General features: G+C 46.8%; 1 long non-coding RNA gene across 1 annotated transcript in view; it reads left to right on the top strand.

The window, feature by feature from the left end:
* LOC125082395 (uncharacterized) overlaps positions 1-17,552 on the top strand; it is a 28,715-nt gene extending 11,163 nt beyond the window's left edge. The window contains exon 3 of the long non-coding RNA XR_007121962.1: positions 16,775-17,552. This is a non-coding gene — a long non-coding RNA (uncharacterized LOC125082395). The remainder of the gene's footprint in view (positions 1-16,774) is intronic.
* Positions 17,553-18,322: the final 770 nt, after the last annotated feature.

Below are 18,322 nucleotides of genomic sequence, written 5' to 3'. Positions count from 1 at the left end.
ACATCAGTGTAAGTTTCAAAGAACATTGTTCCTTGCCCTGTTCTTCTCCAGAAGAGACGGGTTGAGTTGATTTTGATGAAGGGAAGGGATCAACATTCTCCATTATATTTTCCCTCGAGGATAGTGTTTTTCTCTTCTTTTTTTAAACAGCAGGGTATTCCCCAGGTGGGTCGTAACTGTTTCTACTCTGCTGCGATGCTGGCTCTTGAGTCACTGTGGAAGGTCCTGGGCTGGGGAAGGGGACAGTGTGCTTTGCCCTACCCCTCCACACACCCCCGGTACCGGACCCTCAACCTCAGACACGAGTCCACAGAAGACGACCTGTGCTGTTCTGTGTTCTGTCCTGAGGTGCCCCCTGGGTTTCGGGCCCTCCCCCACACGTTGGCACACAGAATTAGCGTCAACATCTTCTTTACCTTGGCAGCTCCCAGGGCAGCCTGGGGGGCAGGCAGACATGGGGCCTTTATTGGGGATGGGACGTTAACCCCAGAGCAGCCATTGGACCCCGCTGGGCACCAGCCGACTTACAGTTTCTACGACTTATTTAAATAATGTCTTTACTTCAGGCTCGATTTTTAACAGTTTTATGCCTTCCCTCTGGAGTGTTTTCCCTCTGTGGTGCCATCTAATCAAGTTTTAAGCTTTAATTAAACATCTGTCATTTGCTTGTTAGTCCTGTGGCAACCTGGATGTTTTATTAAATTTTAATCCAGCCCAAGCTGGGGGAGATTTTTTCAGACAACGAAGACATGCTGTTAACAGGGGGTGGTAAAGAAGAGCAGAGCCGGCAGGAGTGCGAGGCAGGGGCAGCGAAGGGACTGGAGATAAGCTTGGAAGGAATTATCAGGAAGCAGGGGCGCGTGTGGGTGAGTGGGGGCGGATGGACAGCACAGAGGCTGGAGACCAAAGGTTACGCTGGCCTGTTCTCTGCCGTGGCCCCACTGCCCCTCCAGCTCCCGTCTCTGCCTTCCCCTCCTTCTGGGTCTCCAAACCTGAGCCTCCTCCCCGCACATCAGTCTGTGCCTGTCCGTCTCTGCTTATCTACACATCTAACCTTCACTCCCTTTCATTGTTCCTCCTTCTGTCCCAGGATAAGCCCGCTGAGGAGTGGGTGACTGACAGCAGGGATGCTCCCAGGTTCTGGAGGAAGCCTTCCCTCCCCCTGTGATAGAATTACCTTGCTCGTGAGCAGAAATAACGTTCCCAGGGGCGGTATTCCCTGATGTGTGTTCATGCCACCTTCACGGTTTGGCCAACGGCACACAATGCTGTGCCTTTATATAGTTTCTTGTTTTTCTTTAAATGAATTCACCTTTTAGACTTAAAAAAAAAAAAAAAACAACTCCCCCACTGCCAAAACACCTTAATTTAGCGACACTGCAAGTTGCCAGTCCAGAAACATGAGTTTTGTGTACATTACATTTCGTAATACATGTTAAAATGTAGGGGCCCCCAGGTGGCTCAGTTGGTTAAGCATCAGACTCTTGATTTCCGCTCAGGTCACGATCTCAGGGTCGTTAGATCGAGCCCCACATCAGACTCCATAATCAGAGTAGAGTCTGCTTGGGTTTCTGCCTGTCCCTCTCCTCCTCCCCCTGCACATTCTCCCTTGTTCTCTCTCTAGATAAATAAATAAATAAAATCTTTTTAAAAATTTTAAAAATACATGTAAAAAGTAAAAAGTAAAAAAACATGTAAAAAGTAAAAAAAAACAACAACAACAAATTAATTAAAGAAATAAAACCACAAACCAAAACCAAAGATGAATCCATCTATGTGATGAATTATACTTGGCTCAGTCACAGACTCGTGAGGAGAGAATGGAAGCCCGGTTGAGGATGCTTTCCCAGGGTCGAGCAGGTCTGGGAGGAATTTCAGCCACCCTTCAGTGGAGGCCTTCGAAGGCAGCCATACCTCCCACTGGGGAAAACTTTGGTAGCCCACATACCCAAATGGACAATTTCAGAAAGCTCAATTTCTGCTTCTCCTGACGAGCTTAAGCGAGGGTCAACTCCTGGGTGGGCAACATCACCCCAGACTGCCTAGCACCTGACCCCGTCACACAACACCTGTACCCTCCAGCCCACCTGAGTGTCCCCCAGCAGCATGGGGTCCTCTCCATGGGGCGTTTCTCACCACACTTCTAATAGGACAGTTCACTGAAAAGTGGAAAATTCTTATACACTGGTCTCTATTAAAAAGTGGGCAAAAATGACAGACCTCACTCTGTCCCCCTCGGTCCCCCCTCTGTCCCCCCCGCCCTGTCCCAGGATTCTGTCTCATTCCAGCTCATGAAAGTGATGCTGGGCAATGGGAACATACTCATCCAGAGAGCATTTGGGGTGCTGAGGGCTCAGGGAATAGGATGACTGGAGAAAAAGGTGAGGGATGTAAAGTGCTCAGCCATCCCCGGCATGTAGTCTTTGGCCAGAGTTTTAGGCGTGATTTCAAATGTGACTTCACGGCTTTGTGGCTCTTCAAACTTTGGCAGGTTCCACTAAATCTTGATGCCTTAACATCCTTTGTGTGGCAGGGAGAGAACAGTGGTCTAGCTGAATCCACCTATGCACAGGTTATCCCTGCATCAGAGCATGTAAGGCAGACCCGCCAAGCATCAAACGAACCTCTGAAATTCCTTATATTAAATTTCACTCACAACGATTTGGGCTCTTTGAGACTCCAGACGCAAGAGTTAATCCCCTTTATTCTCCTTTTGCATTTGGTTGTTTCTTATTTCCTTGGGTCCTTATGGGCCAGACGTCGTGGAGGAAGTTTAAGGGGGTATAGGAGGAGTCCCAGATAGATTTCGTTTTTCTCTCTCTTTAATTCTTAGCATATGTAATTGAATTGCCACATGTTAAATGTGTAAGTCGTTCGCTCCCTTCTGGGGGAGAACCAGGGAAGGCTGCATTTGTAAAAAAGACCTCACAAATGTTTGACTTGCCATATGTACTTCTAGGTATTTGTATGTGCTTACGTTTTCATCTCACCCGATTGGAAGCTTCATGGGCTCTAGGATTGGGTCACAGGGGAGGGAGGAAAGAGGAAGGGAAGGGGGAAAGACAAGCTGAAAGATCCAATGATGACATGAGCACCTACATGAGTTGTCCCATGCTAGATATTTCCTGGAACATCGGGGAATTCCTTCTCACTGGAGGTGATCCTAGAAATATGGAGCCTCTATGGTCAAGTGGGTTTTCGGTGGGTCAGGGCTTGGACCTAGTTAGATACCATGATCCAAGTTCTCTCTGGTCCCCACGGAGCGCCTGTAATCCAGAGAATACGGAACCTCCGTCTTCACAGAACCTCTACTGTATAGTGTAATGCTTTCTGCTCTGAGTAGCAGGACATAGACAATGGGTATTAGTAGTGAGACTTTCTTGTTGGCCAAGCCCCATTAGATGCACGTCAGCTGAGTCCGCTCATTTATGCCTCCAGCAGGACTTTAAGGTAAGGAATGCTACTAGCTCAGTTTTACAGATGAGATAAATGACTTCTCCCAGGTCTTCTGGAGTCAGAGTTCCCAGCAGGAAGCTCGCTCCGAGCCTGTGCGTGATTCCTCCATCATCGTTTGGGGTTGTGGAGGACAAGGTGAGAGACACCGTCCCCACCACTCCCCCATCAGAGGGGTCAGCGGGCTGAAAGTGAGCTTTGCTGCATTTGTAACATGCTCTGGTTTTCAGGCACACCACCTTAAAGACACATTTTCTTTTCGTTGCCTTGAAGATCTTCCCAGGAAGGATGAGACATGCATTTCCAAAGTGGTGATCTTTTCACACCTCTTTTTCTGGTGAAGGGAGGGGTTTTGCTTTTATGGGCTAGTAAATTACACTGTGCCTAAATTATAGCTCCTGGGACTCCCAAAGCCCACCATTCATCATTAGCAGGCCCTTCACTCTTTTCCTTTTTGAAAAAGAAATATAGAAAATTCCGTGCTGGCCCAGAGACAGTGCCCACCAACTTATCTTGGCCATAATTGCATCCAGGCCTCTGGTTTCTGCTGGACTAGACAATAATGAGATGCTAAAGACCTAATAAGAAGATGTTAATGTGTTTAAGACTTCCCTGCCCCAGGGAAGTCCTTTGTTTTTGAGTCTGGTTTGTGAGCGCTTAAAGCAGTGTCTTCTGATGGATGAGCTGTTGTATGGAAAATTAAAATGTCCCTGCTCTTTGTTCAACAATGTGCAGAAAGCTGGCTTCTAAGGGAGAAAGATTTTGGCTTTGAAATAGCATCTGCATCCCATGGGTTAAGGCCCCGCACTGAGGAATGAGCTCCTGGAGGCTGGGTGGACAGAGCGTAAGATGACAGGAGTGTGTTTTCTGAATGGGACCCCCTAGAGAGGACACTTTGAACCCTAGGAACCCACACAAAAGCCTCGCTAAAGATTTAGGTGGAGAAGTCACAGACAGTTGTGGGAGGCAGGATCCGGCAGCTCTCACACAGGTCTCAACATTAATTAGACTATTTTTGTACAAATGAGGAAAACTCACATCGCATTTTGTTACGCTTAAAAAGGACATTGGTTGGATCATGGAGCTGATGTGGGCTGGTAAGGTTTATGGCGACGCTGGATTCAGGGCTTTCTTAGGGCTTGCTCTCTCTGTTCCCTCCCCCTGATTCCTCTGCGCTGTCCTCATTCGCTGTTGGGCTCCACTCGAGCTGGGACCCCCACAGTATTAGGGCTTACATCATGGTATCTTTGAGTCCAGCGGGAGGAGAGCCTTGGTTCCCAGCCATTTCAACACGAAGCCCTTGCTCTTGGGCCCGGTGTGAAGCAGCCGCTCTGTGGCCATGTGCTGGACTGTGCTAGCCGGCCAGACTGAGCTTGCGCATCCAGACGTGGGACTGTGAGGAGAGCTCAGCGGAACACAGCCACTAGGGGCACGCGCTCTGGGCAGGCCGAGAATGACGGACATGGATTGGGTTCCCCAGGAAGAGTGCCTGTGAATGTTCCCTTTCCTCTAGGAAGAACACAGCCAGCAGGCGCTGCTAGAAAGCCCACCATGGACAGGCACCACGGCGGATCTCCAGATCTCTATCTGCTAACAACTGGAGAAATGCTCCACACCGCCCAAGACTGACAGAAGGTCTCACTACATAACACATCACCCACAACTTAGCTACTCAGGAAAATATGCATGTATTAACACAGACTTCGAGTGGGTCAGGAATCTGGGAATGGCTCAGCTGCTCTGGGGAGTTACTCTGTCCCGTGAATCTCTTCAAAAGGGCCACTTAGTTGTTCTTGAGACATGACAGCTGGATTCCCCAGAGTGAGCGATTTGAGAGAGACGGAGACAGACGCAGAGAGGGAGGGAGGGAGAATTCACAGAGACTTCAGTGCCTTAATTTCAAGGACACGCACTGTGACTTCTGACATACTGTATTCAAGACAAGCTACTCAATCCAGCCCACCTTCAGTGAGAGGGTGTCATTCTCCACCTGTTAGAGGGAGAAGTGTTGAAGACTTGTGGACACACCTTAAAGAGCTAACCAAAGTCTACCCTCTGGCCCCAGATGATGTATATTCCTCCTCTATGCAAAATACGCTTACCCCTTCCCAAGACCCAGAAACTCACCCTTCCAGAGCACCAGCTCAAAATCCAGGACAGTGGAATCCATACCAGATGAGGGGCTCAGCGTGACCCATCAGGGAATCATATTTGTCCCAGCAAAGGATACCCTGTGTCCGAGAGGAGAGCAGGGATTTGGAGTTAGGCTGACTTCAGTTCTGTTCTTGGCTCGGTTCTCACTGCGGAGCACTGTGATCATGTGATGGGCCGGGCACAGGCAGCCACAGGGACCGCCTGTGTATGTAACAGTGTCTGCGAGGGTGTGTGCTGATCAGACCCTTCCTGTGTGCTAACGTCCCAGGCGCTGTTCTCCGTGCTGCTTGTGTTCTAACTCATGTAGCCTTCCAATGACACCGTGGGGAGAATACTATTGGGAATCCTGTTTTCCTGGCTCGGGAAACGGGTGCGTGGGGAAGGTGGGTGGTGTGCCCCAGGCGGCCCAGATGGCAAGGGACTGAGGTCGGCTGTGAGCTCCAGTGCCTGCCGAGTTCGTCTCCCCCATCCCATGAGCAGGCACCCTGGCCTTCCGCAGAGTACAGCCCAGAGTGAAGGGTGGTGTCACTTTTCATGGGCACTTCTGTTTTATTTTCTTGCTCTGGAATTGTCCACCAAATAACTTGTTTTAAGTAAGATCTGACAGTTTCGAGTTAACGGTTTGTCAGAGCTGGACACGTATCCTCTTCTTTCTAAAGCATCGCAAACAGCTGAATGTATATTGGCTTAGATACAGAATTAAGGAACACACAAGATCCGGCAGAGAAGATCCTGAAATCTTTCCTTGTCAAAAAGCATTTGCACCGCCTGAGGCAGAGATGAGAGAGGACGCCTCTCTTACTGCTCCTTGAATATGCAGGGAGTTTAGTGACTTAGTGGCTTTTTATTGATGCATATCACTTAGATCATACGGATGCTGAGAAGGTAGTTCTGGCTTTAGGAGCTGGAGGAAACATAAATCATAGCTGAACTGAGAACCCCATGAAATGATACAGCAAGAGGAGATTTTGGATTTACGTAGCTCAGCCATTAAGCGGGGAAGAGATTTTCTCTTCTAGTTATCAAGTGGGAAAAGCAGCCGGCAGAAACGATCGTTTCCATCCATCTCCTTTGTTCCTTCTCTTCTGATCACTTCTCCTAAACTGCTGTTTGCATTTACCGTGGAAGTCGCCGGGCCGCTAGGGCTGGGCCACACCGGTGGGGGCACCGCGCGCCTTCGTCCGTAACTCCTCTTCACGCTCACGGCATGCGTCCGCCTTCTGGAAGGTCGCCTCTCCCAGATCAGTCAGCACGGTGACAAATCAGGTGTGTCTGTGTTACTGAACTTTGCTAAAGCCCCGTTGTCCCGACCTTATGTGATTTTTTTTTTCCCCAAATTAAAGCACTGGCCCACGTTCTGAATAAAGTCAACTTCGAACACTTCCTCTGGCCAGCAGCTCTGCTTGTTAACCAAGGGTTTCAACCTTGCCATGTCCCAGGAGACATGTCACCCAGCGCGGGGAGGCAAGTAAATAACATATGGCCTAACATCCTTTGAGTGTATCGTTCAGTGAATACGTGGGTTACACTCTTGATGTGTTTTGAATACGGTTGTGCACAGACATCCTAGACATCCATTATCTGAGAACCCACTGTGGGGTTTGCGTTTCCCGTACTCCCCATCCGCAGCCCTACGTGCTGGTGATCACAGGACTATGAGAAACTGCAGATTTGCTGGCTACAGATCTCCTTCCCGATACTGCAGCCTCTCCAGGGGCAGAAGGAACTGTGGCCTGGAGTATCGGGTCCCCACCAGAAATTTGTGATGCCTTAAACAAAACAGTTACATTAAGCTTCTCTGGACAAACAGAACCAATACACTATACGCAGACACATAGAAAAAGGTTTGTTATGAGAGATGGATTCAACAAATCATGCAGGCTGAGAAGTTCCGTGATCCGCCCTGTGCAAGCCAGAGGCCCAGGAAATGCTATGGATTCAAAGGCTAATCTCGTCCAGAAACGCCCTCACAGACACACCCATAAATAATGTCTGACCAGCTGTCGGGGCTCCCCTCAGCCCAGTCAGGCTGACACATGAAATTAACCATTGCAAAAGTGTATTAAAAATAACCTATTACAGAGCCTGCCAAATGGTAAGCCACCAATAACCGTTAATAATCATCCCTATGATTGCACATTCTTTTCATACAGATTTCTTCTTTTTTTTATAAAGAGATGGATAGTAGGAAAAACCCGATAGATCAGGGTGTCTACCTCCTGCTTTGCCCTATTGGTGCTGCCCACCTGCTGTTAGCCAACCACCAAGCATCTCTGCCTTTTTTTTTTTTTTTTAATTTTTAAAATTTATTTTCAGCGTGACAGTATTCATTGTTTTTGCACCACACCCAGTGCTCCATGCATACGTGCCCTCTCCAATACCCACCACCTGGTTCCCCAACCTCCCACCCCCCGCCCCTTCAAAACCTTCAAATTTGAAGTTCACGGTTCACCTCCCCTTCCAATTTCCCTCAACTCCCTTCTCCTCTCTAATTCCCCTTGTCCTCCTTGCTATTTGTTATGCTCCATAAATAAGTGAAACCATAGGGTAATCGACTCTCTCTGCTTGACTTATTCCACTCAGCATAATCTCTTCCAGTCCCGTCCATGTTGCTACAAAAGTTGGGTCTTCATCCTTTCTGATGGAGGCATCATACTCCATAGTGTATATGGACCACATCTTCCTTATCCATTCGTCCATTGAAGGGCATCTTGGTTCTTTCCACAGTTTGACGACCGTGGCCATTGCTGCTATGAACATTAACAAGACAGGAAACAACATGTGTTGGAGAGGACGTGGAGAAAGGGGAACCTTCTTACACTGTTGGTGGGAATGCAAGTTGTGCAGCCACTTTGGAGAACAGTGTGGAGATTCCTCAAGAAATTAAAACTAGAGCTTCCCTATGACCCTGCAATTGCACTACTGGGTATTTACCCCAAAGATACAGATGTAGTGAAAAGAAGGGCCATCTATACCCCAATGTTTATAGCATCTCTGCCCTCATTTTACTCTTCTGCCAAAAAGCGGCGGCAGTATCTGGCCCGGCTACCTCAAGCAGAAAAAATTCTTATGGCCCCTAACCATCTATAGAATGCAAGGGGGATTTATCTCCCCGTATAAGTAAATATGTGCCATCCTGGACTTGCAAAGTGAGACCATTACAACTGTGTGCCACTGTGTCATCTTCCCGCGGCTGGACAGCAGGGCCTCCCCCAACACCTTCCCTCTTCCCTGTGGCCAAGATCTAGGTCCACACCATATATTCAGAGAGCTAATAAATCTAGATGAAAATCTGTCAGTCTTCTTACTAAGAATTATTTGTTTAAAATTTTCTAGTCCCCTCCCCCCCTTTCAGAGGGCTCTTCCTCACCCCCCACCCCCCAATTCTGAAGCAGGACAGAACAGAGACTCAGATTTACCACGTATCTTCCAGGGGCTTGATGCTCTGGGTGGGCTGTTTCATGGGAAAGCCACAGTAATTATTTATAATGAGTAATATTGCCTCAATTTTCTGGACAAGGAGATGAAGGCTCAGAGCGGCTTCGTGTCTAATGGAAATGGATCTTGATTTTGGGTTTACCTTACTCTGGGATATGTGCTCTGTTGGGTGTGTGGTGGAGGCCATGATCCATTCCATAACATTTATGAAAGACTTAGTGGATCTCAAGGATTTCTCATTGGAGTTAGGCTGTGTTCTTTGTGCTTTGGAGATGATGGCAGGTACCCAGCATCTTTCCACTGAAGGCTGAAGGATATGGTACCCATGAATGCTGTGGTTAATCAGGGCTCTAAAATGACAATTTGATTCCCTGGAAAAGACTGGGCGAGAGCAAACACTTTCCTCTTGGACCACCCAGTACACGAGAGTCATTCTCTTCACAGAGCAATTGCATCTTACTGCTGGCCGAAAGGGAACAGACGGCCAGAGACTACCGGGACCTCTCCCTGCTAAAGAAGACATCCTTCTTGTTTGGATCAATGGGAATCTACTTGTTGTGTGCATTGTTTACTGGTCCACTGAAGAGAAATCAGTGATTTGCACTAATCTATAGAACATTAGTGACGGCGGCCTGTTAGACAACACAAAGCCCCAAAGCCAGCAGGAAAGTAAACAGCCACTCTAATCGAAGAGTGCGATATTTGGAGCTCAATCGATAGGACCCCATTTCTAGTCTGAATAAAACATGAAACCCTAACAGAGTTATTTCAGAAAGTCAAGTCTAATGGGCCCTGTAGTTCCCAGATTTAACTGTAAAGATCAGCTGTAATGATTATAAGAATAGGGACAAACGGGATGAATGAAATGCATTCACCGTTGGTTCTGGTGCAGGCAATGTGCAAATGGAAAGCAGTTGACCGGAAGCAAAATCTTCCCCCTTTGTAGTGCCATCACTGATTCCCCACAATGTGGATTCTCCTCGATAGGGAGAGCAGGGCACCACAACAGCCTTCAGGATTAGCAGGAAAAGTGAATGAATCCAGATTCCTAGCCTCCCAAAACAGTTGGGTAAGGAAGAATTTATCCGCCATCAGACATGGGGTCCTCGTGGTGAGAGTTAGAAGAAGATGACGCACGTCAGGGTTCTTTCTGTTTCTTTCTATGCAGCAGTTTTATTTCCCCAGACAAACTAACTCTTCCACAAGGAAGACATTGAGGCCAAATGCACAACAAGGCTCCTATTTGTACAGACTTGGAGGAGGACGAAGTAAGGCATTTTAATACCAGTTCCAGTTTGAGCTTCCTGGGGAAGAGCTCTCACCCTGCTTGGGCTCCCAGCCTACGGCCCAGGCCAGTTGCTGGCAGGGAGGACTGCTGAGGGCTGGCTCGGGCACCCGCTCCTCTGCACAGGGATTCATGCATGGCCTGCCGAGAGTGGAGGCATTGGCAGGCAGTCACAGAAAAGGAGAGCCCTTCTGCAAGGGTTTTTGTTCCAGAGAAACGAGTTGCAGACGTGAAGCTGTTTCCAAGCTTAGCCACCGATGTGGGAAATTCAGACACAAAGGCATTGACTCTAAGTTACTGGAAACTTCTTTGAGAATTCAGAAGTGGAAGAAACATAGATGTAGAATTGGTTGTTACTAAACTCTATTTTGATGACTTAGGGGAAAGTCTGAATTTGGTCTTAATGGTTATATGAGCGTGAAGTAGATAGTGAAAAAAGAGTCTCCTCTCGAAGGAACAGGTTTATTTATTTGAGAGAGAGCGAGAGAGAGCAAGAGAGTGCAGGGCATGAGTGGTGGTGGGGGGGAGCGGACAGAGGGAGAAGGAGAAGCAGGGTCCCCTCTGAGCAGGGAACCTGATCCTGGGCTCCATCCCAGGATCCTGAGATCACAACCTGAGCTGAAGGCAGATGCTTCACTGACTGAGATACCCAGGCTCCCCAAGGAACAGCTTTAATAAAATCTTGCCTCCCTGGCAGGAGTGCACAGATTATAGGGGGCAGGTCAGGGGGTGAGGTGGGGAGGGCATAGGGGCCAGACTGGGACAGTCACATCAGTCAGGGGTGGACTGTATCCTGTCACCACTGGAGAAGCACTAGGGAATGTCAATTGGGAGAAGATTTTAAGAAAGTCCCGGAAACAAATGAAATTTGGCAGGATGTGGATTGGAGAGGATAAGAAATCCTTGAAAAGTTTCTTTCTTCTCTCTGAGGAAGAAAAATCCACTGGAACACTCAAGTGGGGGGAAGAAAAAGTAATTATGGGATAATTCGGTTGAAAGGTTAATGACCCAGCAGAACGGGAACGATGTGGTCTTCACAAGTTCTGCTGGCCTTTACTTGTTTAAAGGTAAACAAGTACCTTGTTGGCCTAGAGTGGGAACTCTAGGCCAACAAGGCTCCAAAAGACCTTCCTCTGTACACATTTTCTTGGTGAGGGTCTCTCCATGCCACTGTCAAGAATCACAGAGGGGCTGAGATTCCAGCAATCTATCTTCCTCATTTCCAGGACTGCTCACAGAAGACATGAGACTCTAGGGCCAGAGACAAATGACTATGAGTCCCAACATGCTGTACATCTGCCTCATTTCTCCCTGTGCCCCATGACTCTCACAGGCGGGATGCAGAAGGGCATCTGTTTCCATCAAGGAGCAGAGTTCATTCCCCCTACGATGCTTCTCCTGTCACAGTAGACAAAGCTTATGGCTGTACGTGCTAGCAGTGGAAACGTGTTTAAAAGACCCATATCCACTTTGGCAATGTGGAGGATAAAGGGGGAGCTTGGCAATGAAGGGAAATAATTTAATAGCTAACACACTCCTCAAAAGACTCTGGTAGTCAAATGAGGTAATTCAGTGTTCTCTAAAGTGAGGTCAAATGGTTTAGAGGAAGCAGATATCCTTTTTAAAAATAATACTCGGGTGGGGTTTTTCAGTATATACCTTCACTGATAAGGCTTTAGCATTTGATTAAAGAAAAGAGAACCAAGCCAATTTAAAGGGAATTCTTAAGAAGCATTAAACTGATATTAAAGGTGGTGCCAGGTATGGAGATGGTCTGGAATATGGCACACAAATGGCCGAGGTTTAGGAATAACCACAATGGTTGAATGAACTCACCTTGAAAGGAACTCAGTTTTATCAATGGTGCTATTTTGCTTTTATTTTCATTATAATTATTACTAAGATAAAGGATGCTAAAAAGACACAAAGTAGCTGAGATTGTAGCATCAGGCAGACAACTTGGGATTTAGGTGTGGAGTGAGGGAGACACTACAGAATTGGAGCTCTGTGTTTCCTGGTTGAGTTTCCTTTGCCTCCTTTTGGAATAGCGACACGTGTTCTTGGTGGACAAAGGAAGCGGCGCTCGGATGGGCACTCAGGATTTCAGTGCACGAGATCAGACAAAGCACCCGAACCCCTTTCCTGGAGAAGGCTCTATCCCTGTGTGTTCTGCAGGCTATTCCGGGCCTTGACGTCACCCAGGCCTCTTGCCTACTCTAGCATTTAGTGGGGACCCGGCTTCTTTGTGGTAGGCGGTGCTGGTGACCTCCTTCGACAAGGATGCCCAGGGGCCATTAGGCATGGGTGTCCATATATTAAAAATGATTACTGTGATTGTGAATTGTACTTCTCTGTGATAAAAGGGAGAATCGATAACTAATTCCATTTGTAAAGGAATAAAAGAGCATTATGCAGGCTGCAGTCTTGTTCCAATAAAACTGCTCTGCATCGGCTGCGAGAGGCTGGTATTTAGGATATAAGGACTGTGTGTCACACCATCTGTTTGAGCGATCTTCATGATTCTCACCAAGGAGGAAGCGCTGTATTCCTGGGGCTTCTGCTTAATTGTCCATAAAGAAGATATCCTCAAGTCAACGGCATCTTCAGCATGATGGATGGCTCATCTGTGCAATGTGTCAAATGGTGTGCTTTCAAGAACAAATCACTGAAATCATTGTTTCCCCAAGCATGGTGCATATGCCACTGGAGGCCTATAATGTGGATTTTGGTGATATAGGGACAAGCTTGTGTTTTTATTTAATATGTATTTGAATATGTGTCAGAAATTAGTGTAAGCATAACATGAAATCAATGGCTAAGGGAAATGAGTGCTGGGATTATAGGTATGTGGGCAGGTGTGTCCATGGATGTCAAACTTTGGCACGTAAACATTGCCTTTCATCTCAGCAGATGGAAGGAGAGAGATCGGGTCATGAAGCAGCAGCTGAGTTCCTCACTTTCTAAATTTAGAGCACCATACTAGGTTGTGTTCTTTTCAGTGTCACATAAAAATTGTGAGTGATTTCTAATATGTGGATATGGCAGAAATTGTGACAGAATCACACGAATAACCAAATTTTGGGGAAATTTGACTTAAGAGAAGTCATTGACTTGCATTTCTGTGTGGTATGGAGTAATCACTTCATCCATCCCATCTACCCATCAACCCATCCACCCATCCTCCCATTCACCCACTCATCTGTCCATCCGTCCATCCATCCATCCATCTGTCCATCCATCCATCCACCCATCCACATATCTGTCCAACCATCCATCCATCTACCTGTTCATCAATCCATCCATCTATCCATCTACCCACCCACCTGTCTGTCCATCCATCCATCCATCCATCCACTCACCCACCCAGCCACCCACCCACCCACCCACCCACCAGTCCATCCAAAAGCACAGGATCTGTTTCTGCCTAGATGCTAGGGATACACAGGTGATTAAGACATGATTTATGACCCTGAATAGCTCACACTGTATTAGGAGAGACATAAGACCATTTAAAAAAATTCCCTGTAAACATGGGCACAAAGCATAGTGGGACATAGAAGAATCAAAACCAGAGAGCTAGGGAAAATACACAAAGGAAGTGCCTTTGAATCCAGTGGTGAATTTGAGTGGGAGCTGAGCAGGCAAACAAGATTAAGCAAGGATGGCATTTCGGACAGTGAAACTCGTATCAAAAGTTGGGGGCATGTAGGAATGTGGTATGTGATACATCTTTTTGTAATGGAGTGCAGGGCAGGGAGGTTGTATGAGGTACACATTGGGGGAAAGGTATTGGCAGCATATGAGGCTATAAATATGGGTGAGGTCTTCAGAAACTTTGAAATGTGTGTTGGAATTTGGACTCTATTTGCAAGCCCAGAATGGCAGAGATAAGACATGCGTGTGGCCATCCTCCCTAGTGTGTGCTCGTGGCAGACGTAACTGACCAGTCCCAGTGCTGCTTCCTGTGAGAGCCCATTCCTTCTCAAGACAGAGCTCTCTCCAGCTGCCATTGGAGATCGCTTTGACATGCAAGTGGGGTGAAACCCATCTCCTGTTTCTGGCAGAGCATGGAGCTGGAAGGAGCTTGTAATAAGGACTGGAGCGTGATGCAGATGAGGCCAAGATGGGTGCTCCGAAGTTTTTACACTTAAAACAAGCAAGTGAGCAAACTAATAGGAAAAAAAATGAAATCGCCACGTCCGTGCCTTTCTGGTGGAATCAAAATGGCCCAATCAGGGGTTACAGAATGATGATTCTTGAGGCAAATATAGCTTCAGATCTGCATTGTTTGCTTTAGAAAACATTTGATGATTTTTTTTTTCTTACTGATAATGAAAAACTAGGAGAGTCTCAATAGGAGAGTTTCAATTTCTTGAAAACATTAGATTTTTTTTTTTTTTTTTACCAATAATGAAAAATAAGAAGATTCTCAATTTCTTGTTTTTCTTGAAAAGTTTGAAAATTCGCAGGCACTGTGTCAGCATTCCCATCTGGCAACACTTGGGCCCATTTGATCAGTGCTGTTCTTCTGGTGGGAGCAGGATCACTCCCACTGGCCGCCGTGGACAGCGTCCTCTAACACTGATCCTGGGCCTGCTTCACGGATTCCTGTTATTCACCTGGACCATATACGGATTTTTTTTTTTTTTAAATTTTAGCTCCTGCTTATGTGTCCAACAGTATCTCATGAACTATTCCTAGATAGTGATGCTGAAAAAATTATGGACAGATGACCTTTTGTAAATCGGATATTGAATTCTGTTACAGTTAGATGAATTTGAGGTTTTGTTTTTTGTTTGTGTGGTTTTTGCTCATGCAAATTCAGGTTTTCCCATATCATAGCCTTTCAAATGAAGGGATTCTGAAGTTTTGTTCTGAGAGGATAAATTCTCAGGCTGTGTACAACAAGACAGCCGTGGATTCTTACCAACCCTTTTAACAGCAAACACAACTGAACACAGCAACTTATAATAAGGCTTTCATTTCTTTTGCATGAAGAGAGGCTTAAGATTTTCAAAGCTGGGGTACTTGCGTGGCTCAGTCAGTTAAGCATCTGCCTTCGGCTCAGGTCATGATCTCAGGGTCCTGGGATTGAGCCCCGTGTCGGGGTCCCTCCTCAGTGGGGGTCTGCTTCTCCCCCTCTCTCTGCCCTTCTCCCCTGCTCATGAGCGTGTGCATACTCTCACGCTCTTGTGCACTCTCTCTCTCAAATAAGTAAATAAAATCTACCCCAAAGATACAGATGTAGTAAAAAGAAGGGCCACCTGCACCCCAATGTTCATAGCAGCAATGGCCACGGTCGCCAAACTGTGGAAAGAGCCAAGATGCCCTTCAACGGACGAATGGATAAGGAAGATGTGGTCCGTATACACTATGGAGTATGATGCCTCCATCAGAAAGGATGAATCCCCAACTTTTGTATCAACATGGACGGGACTGGAAGAGATTATGCTGAGTGGAATAAGTCAAGCAGAGAGAGTCAGTTATCATACGGGTTCACTTACTTGTGGAGCATAAGAAATAACACGGAGGATATTGGGAGATGGAGAGAAGTGAGATGGGGGACACTGGAGGGGGAGACAAACCATGAGAGACTATGGACTCTGAGAAACAAACTGAGGGTTTTGGAAGGAAGGGGGTTTGGGGGGTTGGTGGTGGGTATTAAGGAGGGCACGTATTGCATCAAGTACTGGGTGTGGTGCATAAACAATGACTTTTGGAACACTGACACACATAAAAATTAAATTTAAAAAAAATCTTATAAAAGAAAAAAAAAAAAAGATTTCCAAAGCTAGTTCTTATCCTGTGGTTAACATGGACTATGTTTGGGATTCCATGTCTGTCTCAGTCAGTAGAGACATCCAACTCTTGATCTTGGGGTTGTGAGTTCAAGGCCCATATTGTGAGTAGAGATTACTTAAAAAAAAAAAAAGAAAAAAATAGGATGTAATGAAAATGCCTTGAAATGTTGGCAAAGGTACAAATTTTCAGTTATGAGATGAGTAAGTTCTAGGAACTAGATGTGCCATGTGGTGACTACACTTGATACTGCCTTGTGTGTTTGCTTTTGGCCAGGAGAGTAGATCTGAAGTCTTCTCACCACATGTGAATGCGTGCAAACACACACACACAGACACACACAGACACACACATAGACACACACATACTAACTATATGAGGTCTTGGATGTGTAAACTCGTAATCATTTCACAATGTATGTAATGTATGCATGTATGTAATATGTATCAAATCATTGCACTGCAAACCCTAAACTTTCACACTTCTTACTAGTCAATTCTACCTTGGTGCAGCCAGGAGAAATGTCTTGAATCAGAAATTGGGGAGGTAGGTTGGGGAGCGAGCAGACATGGAACAGGTGGGGGTGAATGAGAATTGGAAATCTCTTCAAATGAAGTAACTTGAATTTATTGCTGTCTGCAGCAGGAAGAAGAAAGTTCTAGAAATAGCTCCTGAGAACCTGGGGATATAATGCACTTGGGTGTTTTCTTCAACACAAAACCCTTCTTGCTTGTCGGTGGGCACACTGGCAAGATGAAACTCTGAGTCCTGACATCTGGGACGGGTTCCCGTGACCCCTGGCTGCTCCCAGAGCTGTGCTGTGGGTGGGGGACGAGGGGCTCCTCTCTGGGGGTGTCCACAGTCCCCCGCCCGAGGCTGCGTCGTTTGGTCTCCACGCTGTCAGCACCAAATGCTTTTCAGATATCGGGAACATGGTCAGCTCCTCCTGCTTTCTGTGCTCCTTGCAAGTCCTGTTATCATTTGCTTTTTACAATCCTGGACACAGTAATGAGGTTTTACATCCCTCAAACGTGTTCTAAAAGGCAGTTACCAGCTCTCTTAGTGTGACCTTTTCAGCGCCCCATGATTTACGTGGTTGGCCATTTGTCTTCCTCCTTTTTAAATAACAGCAATCAAAGGAAGGGATGGGAAGTCAAGAGCCTGTTTTGGTGGGGACGCAGAAGGTTGACAAATGCTCTTCCACTATCACCCAACAGCCTTCGGCATTTCAAAGGCCTGACGGGGTTTTATTGGGCTGTAGTTTGTTCCCTGGAAACCTGTGTAGCTACAAATCTAGGAGGACTTCACCTCCCGTGCTGTCACCTACCACCTACTGGTGACCTTGGAGGTTGTCTCTGGATACCCCCCTTTCTCTAGGGAGGAATGACATTCTCTCTTCTGGAGAGCCTTTGACAATATACTTAGGAGCCACTGAATGTCCAAGTCACTGGGTTTTTAAATTGTTATTAATTTATTTTTTAAAGATTTTATATATTTATTTGAGAGAGAGCGTGAGAGAGCAGCAGAGGGAAAGGAACAATCGGGCTCCCCGCTGAGCAGGGAGCCCGATGCGGGGCTCGATGCGGGGCTCGATCCCACAACCCTGGGATCATGACCGGAGCCCAAGACAGACACTTAATCGACTGAGCCACCCAAGCGACCCCCAAGTCATTAGTTTTTTTAAGCCCACTTTGTGGAGGTACAATGAGCATACAGTAAGCTGTACATGTGGAGTGTATACAGCCGGAGGAGTTTGCAAAGAAAGGACACACCCTGAAGCCATCACCCCATCCTATGCTGTAAACGCGGCCGTCATGCCCAAGAGCTTCCTCCATCCCCCTCATTTGTAGTTGCCGTGAGCCTTTGCTGTGATGTGAGCACTTACGGAATGCTAGAGCCTCCTGACTTAATCGCTAATCGTCTCAGGGGCGGTGCACGACTCCACTTAACCGACAGGGCCCTTCTGATCTTCATGTGAATTCTTTTGTTTGGGGGAATTTCTTCAATGCCATTGTCTATCTCTCTAGTAGAAATTGGATCGTTTTGAAATCTCAAGCTGCTTCAGACAGTTTTGGTGGATTTTAGTACTAAATAGCGTAGACCGTAGTGCTTGAACTACTCCTGCAATTGTAGGAATTTACCCAACCTCTTTATCACCAACGCCTGAAGGAGGCGGGCCGGACGCAACCTTCT

Source organism: Lutra lutra, chromosome 12 (assembly GCF_902655055.1).
Source record: "Lutra lutra chromosome 12, mLutLut1.2, whole genome shotgun sequence".
NCBI classification, from domain to species: Eukaryota; Metazoa; Chordata; class Mammalia; order Carnivora; family Mustelidae; genus Lutra; species Lutra lutra.
Note: the sequence above shows the minus strand (reverse complement) of the source record. Positions and strands in the feature narration are given on the sequence as shown.